Source organism: Puccinia triticina, chromosome 5A, assembly GCF_026914185.1.
Source record: "Puccinia triticina chromosome 5A, complete sequence".
NCBI classification, from domain to species: domain Eukaryota; kingdom Fungi; phylum Basidiomycota; class Pucciniomycetes; order Pucciniales; family Pucciniaceae; genus Puccinia; species Puccinia triticina.
Window position 1 is genome coordinate 311013 of NC_070562.1, and position 13379 is coordinate 324391.

Consider the following 13379-nt stretch of genomic DNA (forward strand, 5'->3'; position numbering starts at 1 on the left):
ATCCCAAAGAAGTCCCAAGGCAGCAAGCATCACTGCCTGGTGGCGGATGTGGATTTTTTCCCTGAGACGAACCATGGCCCATTGGACGACGTGATGACCGTTTATCTTGGGGGTAAATATAAGCTGCACTCATCTGATGCCGACCAGTGCCTCGACTGGTGGAAGGTGAGCAACAACCCAATGCTATGTAGAGCTACTCGAGAACGTTTGAACTAAATATTTACATGTTCATTGATTCAGGAACATGAACATGAATTTCCAATCTTATCAACATTAGCCCGGGACTACTTGGCTTGCATTGCAACATCAGCTAGTGTTGAACGGACTTTCTCTGCCGCTGCAGATACATGTGGACAAGGCCAAGGTGGTTTGGCTGCGCAAACGATCAAGAGATGTGTTAGTTCCCATCAGTGGCTCAAGCAGGGAGTCAAACCCAATGGCTATTTCTCCAAAGCTCAACTTTTAGTTGAATCATGTATGGAAGACACAGAAATGATCAAGACCAGAAAGGTGCCCAATCTCCCTATTTCATCTTCTATCTATCCCGGCCCATACCATAGTCTGTCTCTTATGCAGAGTCCAAGCCCCATAATATACACCACTTTTACTAAGGGGCCACATAGCTGCTAGTTAAATATATAAATAGTTACAATATACAAAAAGTAAAGCTAGTTAAATATCTAAATACAATATACACAAAGTAAAGAGTTAAACTTATACACAAAGAAACCATGGGGTAAAGAATTATACACACAAAAAAAAGCCCTGCGATCCCGGATCGGATTTTTACCGGTATTGCAAGACAATCCATGATGTGAGCTGAGTATGTATTGGTTTGACAGATCCGATCCCATGGATTGGATTGCCCCGGCTATCCGTTACCCTGCCTTGGGAAAACTATGGAACAAAATTAAATCTGATCCATGGTATTGCCGATACGATCCACGGATTGGAACAGTTGCAGTGTTGCTTTAAGTTTCATTCTTCCATTTCCACCAGTTGTAGATACAGAGAGATACTGATCTCTCATTGCTAGATCATCCTTATCTGCAATTCAGCATATTTGGGCACTATAACCTTTGAGACAAGTTCTCCATGCCATCCAGTCAGCCTTCAGTGAAGAGTCCAAACGGGACTCATACACTTTTTTTTTCTAGCCCACAACAGCAAACCTGGAATTTTGTTTTACAGCCTTATCCTTCTTTTGCACCCAATCAACCAGATTGTTACCCTCCTTATAATATTGATCATCGCCCCTTTCCTTTCGACCCGCTCAACCATCACCTCCTTTTTTTCCTTGCGACCTTGGACTCTCTGCTAGATCACGAACAAACCAAACTTGCCACCCGTCCTCCTTGTGCAGCGGACAACTTCATACACACCGTATTGACTTCCTCCCATCTCAACAAATCTCTAGTTTTGCCAACGGCTTCTTGATCTCGGTGACCTATCCAATGTCAACCCTCCTCACCAACTTAATGGAGACTAAGCCGGGGGACCTGAGACAACAGCGTATGAGCTGTGAGCACGCGAATGAGCAGACACGACGACCAGTGGTGGATGCACACCTGAGACAACAGTGTATGAGCTGTGAGCACGTAAATGAGCAGACACAACGACCAGTGGTGGTTGCACACCTGCGGACAACCGGGAAAGGGAGTTTGGAGTGAGTGGGTGAATGATATTGTAAATTAGTGATGAATGAAAATGCAAGACAACAATATACCAACCTGAGACAACAGCGTATGAGCTGTGAGCACGCGAATGAGCAGACACGACGACCAGTGGTGGATGTACACCTGAAGAACACAAAGAATGAGATGAGAACACTAGAAACGGGGATGAGAGTGATAGAAGTGAGTGCATACCTGCGGACAACCGGGAAAGGGAGTTTGGAGTGAGTGGGTGAATGATATTGTAGAGTAGTGATGAATAGAGTACAACGTGGAGAGTGAAAGTTGAACTAAATACATCATGGTTAGGTTTACAACATCATGGTTTGCTCCGCAGTAACTAACTCCGGCGGCCACGCCGTTATGTGCCTCAATACCCCCCCTCTCTCATTGCCGGTTAATCTTGAGATTGGCTAGGACGTTGAGGTGCTTCTGCCTGCCAAGTGCCTTTGTGCACATGTCCACCTTCATCTTGTTGGTTGAAATGTAGTTGATGTGAATGAGGCCGGTGTCGTGTATTTTGCGCAACCAGTGGTATAAAATGTCAATATGCTTGGAGCGCTGTTGAAAGATTGGATTTGTTGCTAAGGCGATGGCACTCTGATTGTCGACAAAGATCTCGAAGCGTTTGGTATGTTTGATTGATAGACTGGTGAAGAGATATTTCAGCCATACAGATTCCTGAACTCCTTCAAACATCACCCTGTATTCTGCTTCAGTTGTTGATGTCGAGACTGGTTGCTGCTTCTTAGAACGCCATGATAGAAGGTTGCCCCCAAAGAGGGTCACGTAGCCGGAATAGGATCGACGGTTGTCGGTGCAGTTAGCAAAGTCTGCATCTGTGTAGACCGATACATCTTGCAAGTTGCTTGTTCCTTCTAGTAAAATTCCGTGAGATTTTGTGCCGGCGAGATACCTGAGCAGGTGTTGAACTGCTTTCCAGTGGGAAATCCCCGGCTTTTTGAGGTGTTGAGAAAGTTGAGAGACGGTGAATGAGATTTCCGGCCGTGTTGAGACGGCTATATAGTTGGGCAAGCCCAGCGCTTAGCAATAGTTGATTTTGAGCTGCAAGAAGGATTGATGCTGCCTGTCCAACCTTTTTACCAAGCAAGTTTTTTGAACCATGGGCGTCGAGGTTGGGTGGCAGTTCAACAGTCCGTAATTTTCCAAGATTGATTGAGTGTAGGTTTCCTGGTTGAGTAGGATGCTTGATTTCATTGGTCTTGATAGTTTGATCCCCAGAATATGCTGTGCTTCGCCAAGATCTTCCATGCAAAATTTGGCTGAAATAAGATTTTTGAATCTATTGACATCATGACTGATGATTATCATGTCGTAGTCATAGACATGAACGAAGCATTCCCATCCCTCCACTTGGGAAGTGAAAAGACAGGGATTGGCAGGACAGGGTTTGAAGTTGATGGAGACAAAAAAGGACTTCAACTCCGCGTACCATACTCTGGGCGCCTGTTTTAAACTGTAGATAGCTTTGTGTAGTTTCAGACAGTAGCCTTTGGGAATGTCCAGCCCAGGTGGAGGTTGCAGATAGACTGAATCTTTGAGTTTGCAGTTAAGGAATGCATTTTTTGCATCCATCTGGTGAATTGAGTATCCCCAAGATAGTCCAACAATGAGGGCGGCTCTCAGACTTGTAGAACAACCGGTTGGCGCATAGGTGAATCCGTAGCCTTCTTTTTGTTGAGAACCCTGCGCGCAGAGCCTTGCTTTGAATTTGAAGACAACACCTTCTGAGTTTTTCTTCTTCCTGAAGACCCAGACTGTCCCAAGTAGGGACTCGTCTCCAGGAAGAGTTTCAATGGACCATACTTTGAGATCCTTCATCGCCGCTAGTTCTGACTCCACCGCATGGGTCCAGGAGGACGCATCCAATGACAGCATTGCTTCTTTGTGAGTTTTGGGGATATTTGATGCCGCAAGGGCCATTGCGAGGTTAGCTCTTTGTTTTGTGTGAAGAATGTGGGAAGGATCAATGTTCAAGCTGATGTTTTTCGGGACAACGTTGGAGGTAAGCAGAATGTCGTATCCTGGACGAGGCGGAGGAGGCGCAATTGGTTGAGGCGGTGGGGCAGGTGGCGGATCGGTTTCTTGAAGCCTGTCAGCTTGCTTGTTGACTTCAGGGTCGTGGAAGAAGGAGTTAGCGTCTATGAATGGAGGGTCAGGGTCCAGTTTGTCTTCAGCGGATCTCCAGTCGAGGACGTCTTGCATTGCAGTTGTTGAGGGAGATTCGTTGAGAGGTGGCTCTTCAACAAGTTCATCAAAGTCTGATGGAGTGAGAGGATCAAAGTGGGAAGATGGATCAGCTGGGGAGAAGGTGGAGACTCCTGGGAAGTCTGTCACGTTGAAGGTTACGTTGTGACAGCGCTCCACTTTCCCCCCTGGGAGGAGGACATGCTGTAAGACTCAAAAGTGGTTGTGAAACCCTTTTGCTGAATGGAGCAGGGGATGAAGGAGGTGCAAGCTCTGCCCTTCTATACTACCAGCTACAAGACCCACCAAGGTAAGCTTGGCAAGTTTTAATAAGTGATAGGAGTGGTTAGCTCAAGATAAGTTTCTCGTGACACAGTATAAAAAGGTTGTTATTCAGTATGTAAGAGTTGTTATATGTAAGTGAGAGGGTTGAGTGGGTACGTAAGTGTTTTGGGTGATGGGTGAGTATAAAACTTGATGAGTAATAAACTGAGGAACTACAAATGGGGGGGAAGAGAGCTCCTTATATAGACAAATGTGAGGGATTTTGGCTCCAGGGCAGCCCCTGAGTGAGGTATTTTAGCTTGCCTGGACTGTACAACATGAGGGAGTTAAGAGTGAGTGGCTGTGTACAATTTATGCAAGGGGTGCATACATGAGGAGGGGCTGTGCCAGATGATGTCATAATTTATGCAAGGGGTGCATAAGCTGTGCAGGGAATGATCATGTGATGTAATAAGACCAAACAAAGTGGAGTTAGAAGGAACTAGAATGCGGGGAACCATTCAGTTGAAGGGGCACAGCCTGCAGGGGCAGTGCTGCATGATGTCATGTACATAACAAACAAAACCAAACCAATATATGTAGTGGGGATAGAATGGTGCGGGGAATGTGACTTGAGGCGCCTGACAGGTGGTTGACTGGGTGCTACAGGTTGTCCAGAGGGTCTAACTTCCAGTGTAGTGGGGCTCCAGTGATGCTTCCAGTGGGGAATAGGGGTTACTTTAGCCGTGGAGTCCATTTATGGTGTCGAATGGATGGTATCTTGAGGCCTTCTGTATGTACACAAGAAAAACTTTTGATTTTTTACATTTTTGCGTACCGCAACGCCAGTTGTGTGTCCCCAGCTGATAACCAACAAGTAGGCCCTTTTTTGCAGTGTCGCCAAATTTTCTGTTGCAAAGTTGTTTTGGAATATTCACGTAGGCTTGGCAACCGAAGGGTTTGAGACGTGAGATGTTGAAAGGAGAACCAAACCACAGGTTGTGGGGCGTATCCCACTTGAGTTTGCGCATGGGAGTTATATTCTCAAGTAGAACCGCCGTTGAAACTGCTTCTCCCCAGTACTCAGACGGAAGCTTCGCCTGTTTGAGCATACATCTGGCTTTCTCTGATGTCAATCTGTTCCCGCGTTCAGCAACTGAGTTTTGTTGGGGCATGTATGGAGCAGTTACTTGCACAGTGATTCCTTTTGATTTTAAGAAATTGAGGAACTCATGTAGAGACTGTAAAATGAAGATGTGTCTGGTGAGAGTCGAACTCACGACCTCAGCTATGCTGAGACACATACTAGAGTGCTGCCTTTACCAACTAGGCTACAGACGCTTGTGGCTGCCAGCTGGGTGGTTGGTTGGTAGTGCTCATGGGTCGATCCAACAGCCCTCCATACTGTGGTGATACATCATGGTAGCAGACTAACAGACAACTCAACAACTCATTTGAGTTGAATTCCCCACCACCGTCAAAGATGATAGTTTTGATGTTGCGAGAGTGATAATTTGTGACTTCTTGGTAGTATTGCATGAAAAATGAGAATGTTTTGGATTTCTTGGAAAGCAAGTACAGATGACTATATCGGGTGTAGTAGTCTGTGATTTTAAGATAGTATTCCTTGCCTCCAAACAAAGGTGGATTGATTCAACCGCTGAGGTCCATGTAGACGTACTCTAGTGGTTGTGAAGCTTCAGGAAGAGAGCCAGGGAATGGCAATCAATGAGATTTAGACAAAGAACAAGCTTCGCAGTTAATCCTTGCGGCTTGGATGTTAGGGAACATCTTTTTCAAAGCCTTGAGGTTTGGGTGGCCAGCAGATCTGTGGAGTGTGTTTGCGTCAACTGATGTTGCTTGTTTGGCGAATGCTGGATGAGGAGACTGACCTTGAACGCCAGGGGCTAGCTTGATGTTGCAAACTCCTCCTAACACTGCCGCTGAAAGAATGACAGCGTTGTTGCGAACTAGATCAAAGGTCTTTGGTCCAGTTCTTGACATGTCACAGCCTTGTTTGAAGAGTCGTCCAAAGCTGATCAGATTTCCCGCTAGATCAGGCACATGGAGCGCTTTCAGCTTGAGGGAGGAACCATCGTTGGCAATGATAGATACGTAGCCTTCACCGGCGGACTCAAGTGTATTGCTGTCGGTAAGAGAGATGAGGGTGGATCTAGTGTGGTAGTCCGTGAATCTGGATTGATCACTGAACATGTGGTGACTTGCTCCGCTGTCAAGGAAGCAGACGTCGGTTGATTTTACTGCGGCGAGGGCTTGACGGATGCACAAAAGCCCGCTGCTTGTGGTGCTGACCAAGGAAGAGTCCTTGTTGTCTTGGGGATTCGTAGAGGTTGCTGCGTTGGCAGCCGGCTTCTTCTTCTTGAGTTGGAGACACTCGGAGGCTGAGTGTTTGGTCTTTGGATTGTGGAAGCCAGGAGAACAAACCGGCCAGGAAGGTGCTTTTCCAGACGATGAGGAGGGAGCTTTTCTGGTTGATGATGCCATAAGATCTGATTCCTGTTTGATAGAAGGAGCTGTGGATGACAATGAAATTGGTGCTTGGTCTCCTTGTTTTCCTTCTAGAAGATCTTGAAGAATATCCAGAGTGAGGGGACGCTTGGTGATGAGAATGTCTTGAAGGTTAAGCAACAAGGGTAGTCGGGATAGCCGGAATTCTGACATCCATGTTTCATGGAGTGTAAATTCTACTGGAGCTTTCACGATTTTAACTCTGACGGCTTTGATGCTGCTGAGGCAATCATTGAGGTCGGTGAGGAATCCAGCGACATCGTTTAGCGTTTGAATGTGATCGAGAAGAACTCCTGTACAACCTTTGCTTGATTGTCACCTGTCTTCGCCTCGAAATGAGCTTTGATGAGGAGCCAGATGGCTCTGGGATCATTCTTGTTGGTAGGCTTGACAAACTGGGTGCAATACTTGGTTCCAAGGTAGAGAGATAAAATACCAGCTGATTTTCCCATCTCTTTGCTGTAAGTGAGTGCGGCAGTGGCTTTGGTAGGTACAACAGTTGTGTTGTTGATGTACATTTTGAGACCTTGTACTTGGAGATACGCCTTAATCTGTCCCTTCCAGGTAGAGAATGGGACGTTGTCGAGAGATTGAAGGGCATTCTTGTGTTTGGACATGATGAAGGTGTCGTTCTGTTGTTGCTCGTAATAGGTCTGGTTACGCTTCTGGGCTCATAACCTAATGGAGACTAAGCCGGGCGACCTGAGACAACAGCGTATGAGCTGTGAGCACGCGAATGAGCAGACACGACGACCAGTGGTGGATGCACACCTGAGACAACAGCGTATGAGCTGTGAGCACGCGAATGAGCAGACACAACAACCAGTGGTGGATGTACACCTGAAGAACACAAAGAATGAGATGAGAACACTAGAAACGGGGATGAGAGTGATAGAAGTGAGTGCATACCTGCAGACAACTGGGAAAGGGAGTTTGGAGTGAGTGGGTGAATGATATTGTAGAGTAGTGATGAATAGAGTACAACGTGGAGAGTGAAAGTTGAACTAAATACATCATGGTTAGGTTTACAACATCATGGTTTGCTCCGCAGTAACTAACTCCGGCGGCCGCGCCATTATGTGCCTCAATACAACTTGACCTTTTATTTTGTCGGCCCGCTTCCCTCAAATGGCGAACTCAACATGATCCTTACGTGTGTCTGCAGGGTATCGGGGCTCGCAAAGTTCATTCGGTTTGAACAGGCTGATGCACCTGAAAAAACAGCCAGCCGCTTCTTCGACAGCTGGATGACCGCATTCGGAGCTCCAACCACCTTGATATGTAACCTTGACGAAACCTGGAAATTTCGATTGTCTGAAACCCTTCTGAACAAGCATCAAGTGAAAATTCACATGTTATTGGCCCCTCCACAAGCCAACAGGTCCAAGAACGGTGGGACAACAGTCAAGAAAATTGTGCAAGACTTCACAGCCAAGCGGCAAAGCAACTGGCTAGGAACTCTACCTGCTTTAACATTTGCAATCAACACAAATATCAACCTTGCTACGGGGCTTAGCCCATTTGAGTATGCTTTTCAAAAAGAGCGATCTAAACCTCTACTGCGACCCGCCGCCGCCCCCAAACCTCCGCTCCCAAACCTCCGCCCGCCAACTCACTCGCTCCTCAACCTACCATCGCCAGCCCAACCGCTTCAGCCTCTTCACCTAGCTCGCTGAACCTCTTGACTACCTACTTACAAGCACCAAACTCCTTAGCACCAGCCTCCTCGGCCACACTGGCCGCCCCTTTGTCCAAAGACTCAGCCCGTTCAGCCTCTTCACCTAGCTCACCGAACCACTCAACTACCTACTCGCCGCCTGTACTTCCTCCGCCACGTACCCTATTGCCCATCATGGCAAAACCTGCCTCCTTGGCCGCACCGGCCACCCCTTTGTCCGTAAACCCAGTCCATTCAGCCAACCAACCCGTTCCCAACCTACCTTCCATGACAGTTGTTGTCAACTCTGACACTGCGCCATTGCCCTCCCCAGTCTCAATTTTCTCGCCTCGCCGGTGTGCCTTGCCACCATTGTCTGACTTGGCCCCTTCCTCTCCTTGGCTGTTAGCTGCTACACTGGCCATATCAGCGACCTCATCAACTCTGTGCATCCAACATCGCTCGCTGACCCGTCAAGAAGTTGGCTCACTGCCTCCCTCCTTGCTCCCATCAGTCTTCCCTTCTCCTCCATCCTTGCGCGTTGCATCCCGTCAACTTCACCCTTGCTGCCCCTCAAATCGCTTGGCCTTTGCCAGAACTTCCTCCACCGCTGCCCTTACTCCCAAAACGCCGTTGATCTCATCCACACTACCGTTGAATGGTTGCTTTTCAAAACCGTTCGCCATTTTTTCACCACTCCTACAAGCAACGGGACCGCCAAATCTTGACAAAATACCGTGTTCTCCTGATCTGCTCCCATCTGGTCTTCCAGATCCGCCCAAGCCACAGGACTTCCTTGTCACCACTGACAAGGACCGCAATACCAACCCATTGAAACCCTGCCGCACCTCAAACAGTCTGAGAAACCTTGAACAATGCCTCTTACAGATACGAATGCTCCTCGGGGACCGATTTGACCGGTGCCACCCTCCGCAAGCAGCACACACCCCACATGGTTCTTCCGCCCTTTTACCGCCAATATCTTCTGCCCCCCTGTCTCTGACCTCTTCTGCTTCACCTCCAACGGTGGGCTGATACACTAACTGTATTGTTAGTTTTTTCCACTGCACTACACAAATAATACTGTTATCCTTGATTTTATTGCAATAACAATACATCTTTTTGATGTTATTCTTTTTGGCTGTTATTGTATTGTTAGTGTAGCTGAAATATGCCAGGTTAACAATAACCAAATCCTAGTTTCATGATTGTTATCTGTTGTTATTCCTGATAACAAATACAATAACTGTTGGTTTATCTCTGCAATTAATGATAAAATTACTTTCAGTGTATTGATATTTTTGGTAGTAAAGTTGGTTTTGTGTTACAAAAAAAATAAATCTGGGACATGATGTTTTATAAATCATTTTCTAGAGGCTAAAAACCATGAAATAACAGATACTGTAGTGCAGAAGATTGTGATCCTAACTCTTATACACTAACTTTCAGGGAAATGTTGGTTATCCAAAATAAATACACTACCAGTTAGTGTATTTTGAGTGTATTCTGGATAACAATACCCAAGATCTTCAATGAGAAACTTTGGATACACTAACTTTTAGTGTATTGGGCTATAATTGGGGAGAAAAATACCCCAATTGTCTCGCCAAATAACCACGGATACACTAACAGATATTGGCCCGTAGCGTAGTGGCCCATTGTTGCTCCCTCTGCCCTTAAAATGACACAACAAACTCAACTCCATCCTGCCATTCCACACACGAGTCCCCCCTTTCCTCAATTACCCTTTTTGCCTTACCTTACCCCTTGTTTTCAACCATTTCTTTTCCCTCCTTTTTTCTTTTTTATAGGAGGGGAGACTGTGAGAACCCTCCCAAGGTGTCACACAAATATCACAAGACACAGAGCAGGACCCTTATAGTCCCGGCTCCTCCTCACCTACCTAGCTCTGCAGAGATACTGATATCTCATTGCTAGGTATGTACTCTCTCTCTCTCTTTCCCTTTCATTCTTCCATTTCCACCAGTTGTAGATACAGAGAGATACTGATCTCTCATTGCTAGCTCATCCTTATCTGCAATTCAGCATAGTTGGGCACTAGAACCTTTGAGAAGAGTTCTCTGTGCCATCCAGTCAGCCTTCAGTGAAGAGTCCAAACGGGACTCTTACAATATGTATCCAGCTTGGCTAGGGGACTCCTCTCCAGCTCATCAGGAGGTTCTTAAGCATCCGCAAGCTGGATACAATATATGTATCCAGCTCCGTGGGAGGAGTCCCCTTGGCAAGATGGATACGCCGAGAGGAATCCTCCCAGCTTACTGGGAGGCATTTGCCAAGCTGGATCTACCAAGTCCAGGCTCTCAATCCCCCGGTGTGGTAGACGGAAAAGTGAAAAATCAAAAGTTTTTTCTCATACATATATTTACTCACCCTAGGCCTCAAGATCCCACCAAATAGACCTCATAAATGGATTCTACGGCCAATTTTACCCCTAGTCACCACTGGAAGCGTCACTGGAACCCCGCAGGATTGGAAGTTACACCCTCTTGGACCCTCATGGACATGGCCAGCCTCAGTCATTAACCTGTCACACCCCTCAAGTCACCTTTCCCAGGTATACGCATACTCAGCCCCAGAAAAACACATACTCTTTTCTATCCCTCTTATCTCCACTGCATATGCAGGGGACCAACCCCATTTCTTCTGTATTTGACATGTCCCCGCTTCATTTATGCACCCCTTGCAGCTGCATGCAGTCTTCTGACCCCATTTCTGCACTCCTTGCATTAGTCTGACACCACTCATGCACCCCTTGCATGAAGTACCTCTGTATTTGACATTTCCCCGCTTTGTTTATGCACTCCTTGCATAGTATGACCTCATCTTTCATTTCTCACCCCACTTTTTGTCTGTATTTAGTATCTTCTGACACCACTTGTATGCAGCCCACCAGCTAAAATCCCTCATCCAGGGTCCCCCTTGTAGCTAAAATCCCTCACATTTGTCTATATAAGGAGCTCTCTCCCCCAGTTGTTTTTCCCTCAGTTCAGTACCCACCAGTTATACAGATATCACCCATTAGCCTTTATCATCACCCTTACACTTTATAACATTACCATATCATCCCTCTCATCTGCAATAACCACTGAGCTCACTCTCATATTCTCATACTCTCATATCTTCTGGTTGCATATCACGCACCTGTCACGAGTTACCCGGTTCTTGGTTCAACACCCAACTGAGACATATACCCTTCTCAGTCCAGACACTCCTCTCAACTTCTTATATCACCCTCTTGAGGACCTGTGTTCAACCCCCACTGGAAACATCAAGTCAACTCTCACCCTTTCTGTCATCATAAACCCTCTCAACTCTCACATACCTGTCATCAAACAACTTCATCTGGAACTAGACCAGACCTATCACTTGATTAAAACTTGCCAAGCTTAGCTTGGTGGGTCTTGTTATCTGATAGTATAGAAGGGCAGAGTTTGCACCTCCATCATCCCCTTCTCCATTCAGCAAAAAGGGTTTCACAACCACTTTTGAGTCTTACACCGGGGGGTGGGAGGTACTTGTAGGCAGTACCCGGGTACCGCACCGCTTTCCGGCCAAAACCCGGTACCTAGTACCGCACCCAGCACCGCTGCTTGGGTGCGAGGCGGGTGCAAGGGGGCACCCGCCAAGCGGTACTAGGTACCAGCCGCGGGTACCGAATGACTATCTCTACTCCTATTCTTGTATCCTTTTTTTCCTTTATCCTTTTTCTGCCTATATTTGCTGGTTTGCACTTGTGTTGGAATTTTTGTAGTCCTTAGGGGCATCCTTTATAGTTAGCTCAAGGCGTGTCTTATCTTTTTTTGGTACCTCATAGTGCGCAATGTCAAATCAAACTGCACTTTGAAAAAAACATGGTGCAGGTCCTGTTTCAGGAACTCCAAATTCAGGAAATTGGTGCAACTGCAAGACACCCACATACATGGTCCCAGTTTTACCCAAAAAACATGCAGAAATAATTCAAAAATTCTTTGTGCAGGAAATTTGTTTCCCTGGATTTGGTTTCCTGAACTGGGACCTGCGCCATGTTTGAAACCCCCTGGAAACCGCACTACAGCTTGTAACAAATTCATTGAAAATTTGGTTCAAATAAGGGGATTCATGTAAGGCTGATTCCAAGAACAGAAATCAAGCCTTGCTCAATAATGGTGGGCTGTCCATGCAGCTCAATGCAAGAAGTGCAAAACTGGGCTGCTATGCTAAAGTGGCAGTAGCAGGTGCTATCTGCTAGTTTAGTGTTGAATAGCTCCTGGCACAATACCATTAACAGGAGTGCAATGACGCTACACTATGCCAATGGTTTCTAACAGAGCTAGCTTCTTTTTTAGTGGTTAAATAGCACTGCTAGCACTGATAGCACAGTGTAGACCTATGTTGTGACACTGTCTTAGATCTCAACTGCAACACCTGCCACAGGCTTTGTACATAGATTAGATAAATCTCTTGTATCACTTCTGAGGAAAATCATCAGTTTCTCCAAGCTCACTCTCCAAAAACCTACTCAAAGGGGAGAATAGAGTGTGGAAGGGAAATTTTTAACTACACTAGTACTAATGTAAGCTATGTGAAGGATTAGAGAATGTCAAAATGGACCCGGGTATATTTTACACCGCCAGTACCCGCGTGTTTTTTTCCAAAAATAGGCACCCGGCACCGCATCCGGCACCGCCTGGCGGGTACCAGCGGTCTTTTAGGCGGGTGCCAGCGGTACCCACCAGCTTTTTTTCATCAAAAACGTCACCAAGAGGTGTCCTTGATGACCGGAATGGACGCGTCATCAAGAGGTCCTCCCCTTGATGACCGCAACAGGTCGGTCATTGAGGGGAGGACCTCTCAATGACAAGAAAAGCAATGACCAACCTGTTCCGGTCATCAAACAGGTCGGTCATGGTCATTGAGGGTGCTCCCCCAACGACCAGCACGCACTTGTCATCGAGGGGAGTGACAACTCCCCTCGATGATTGCACCAGGGACCGTCCTCAATGACCGGTCCTGGCCAATGACCAGTCTATTGTTGGTCATCAAGGGCA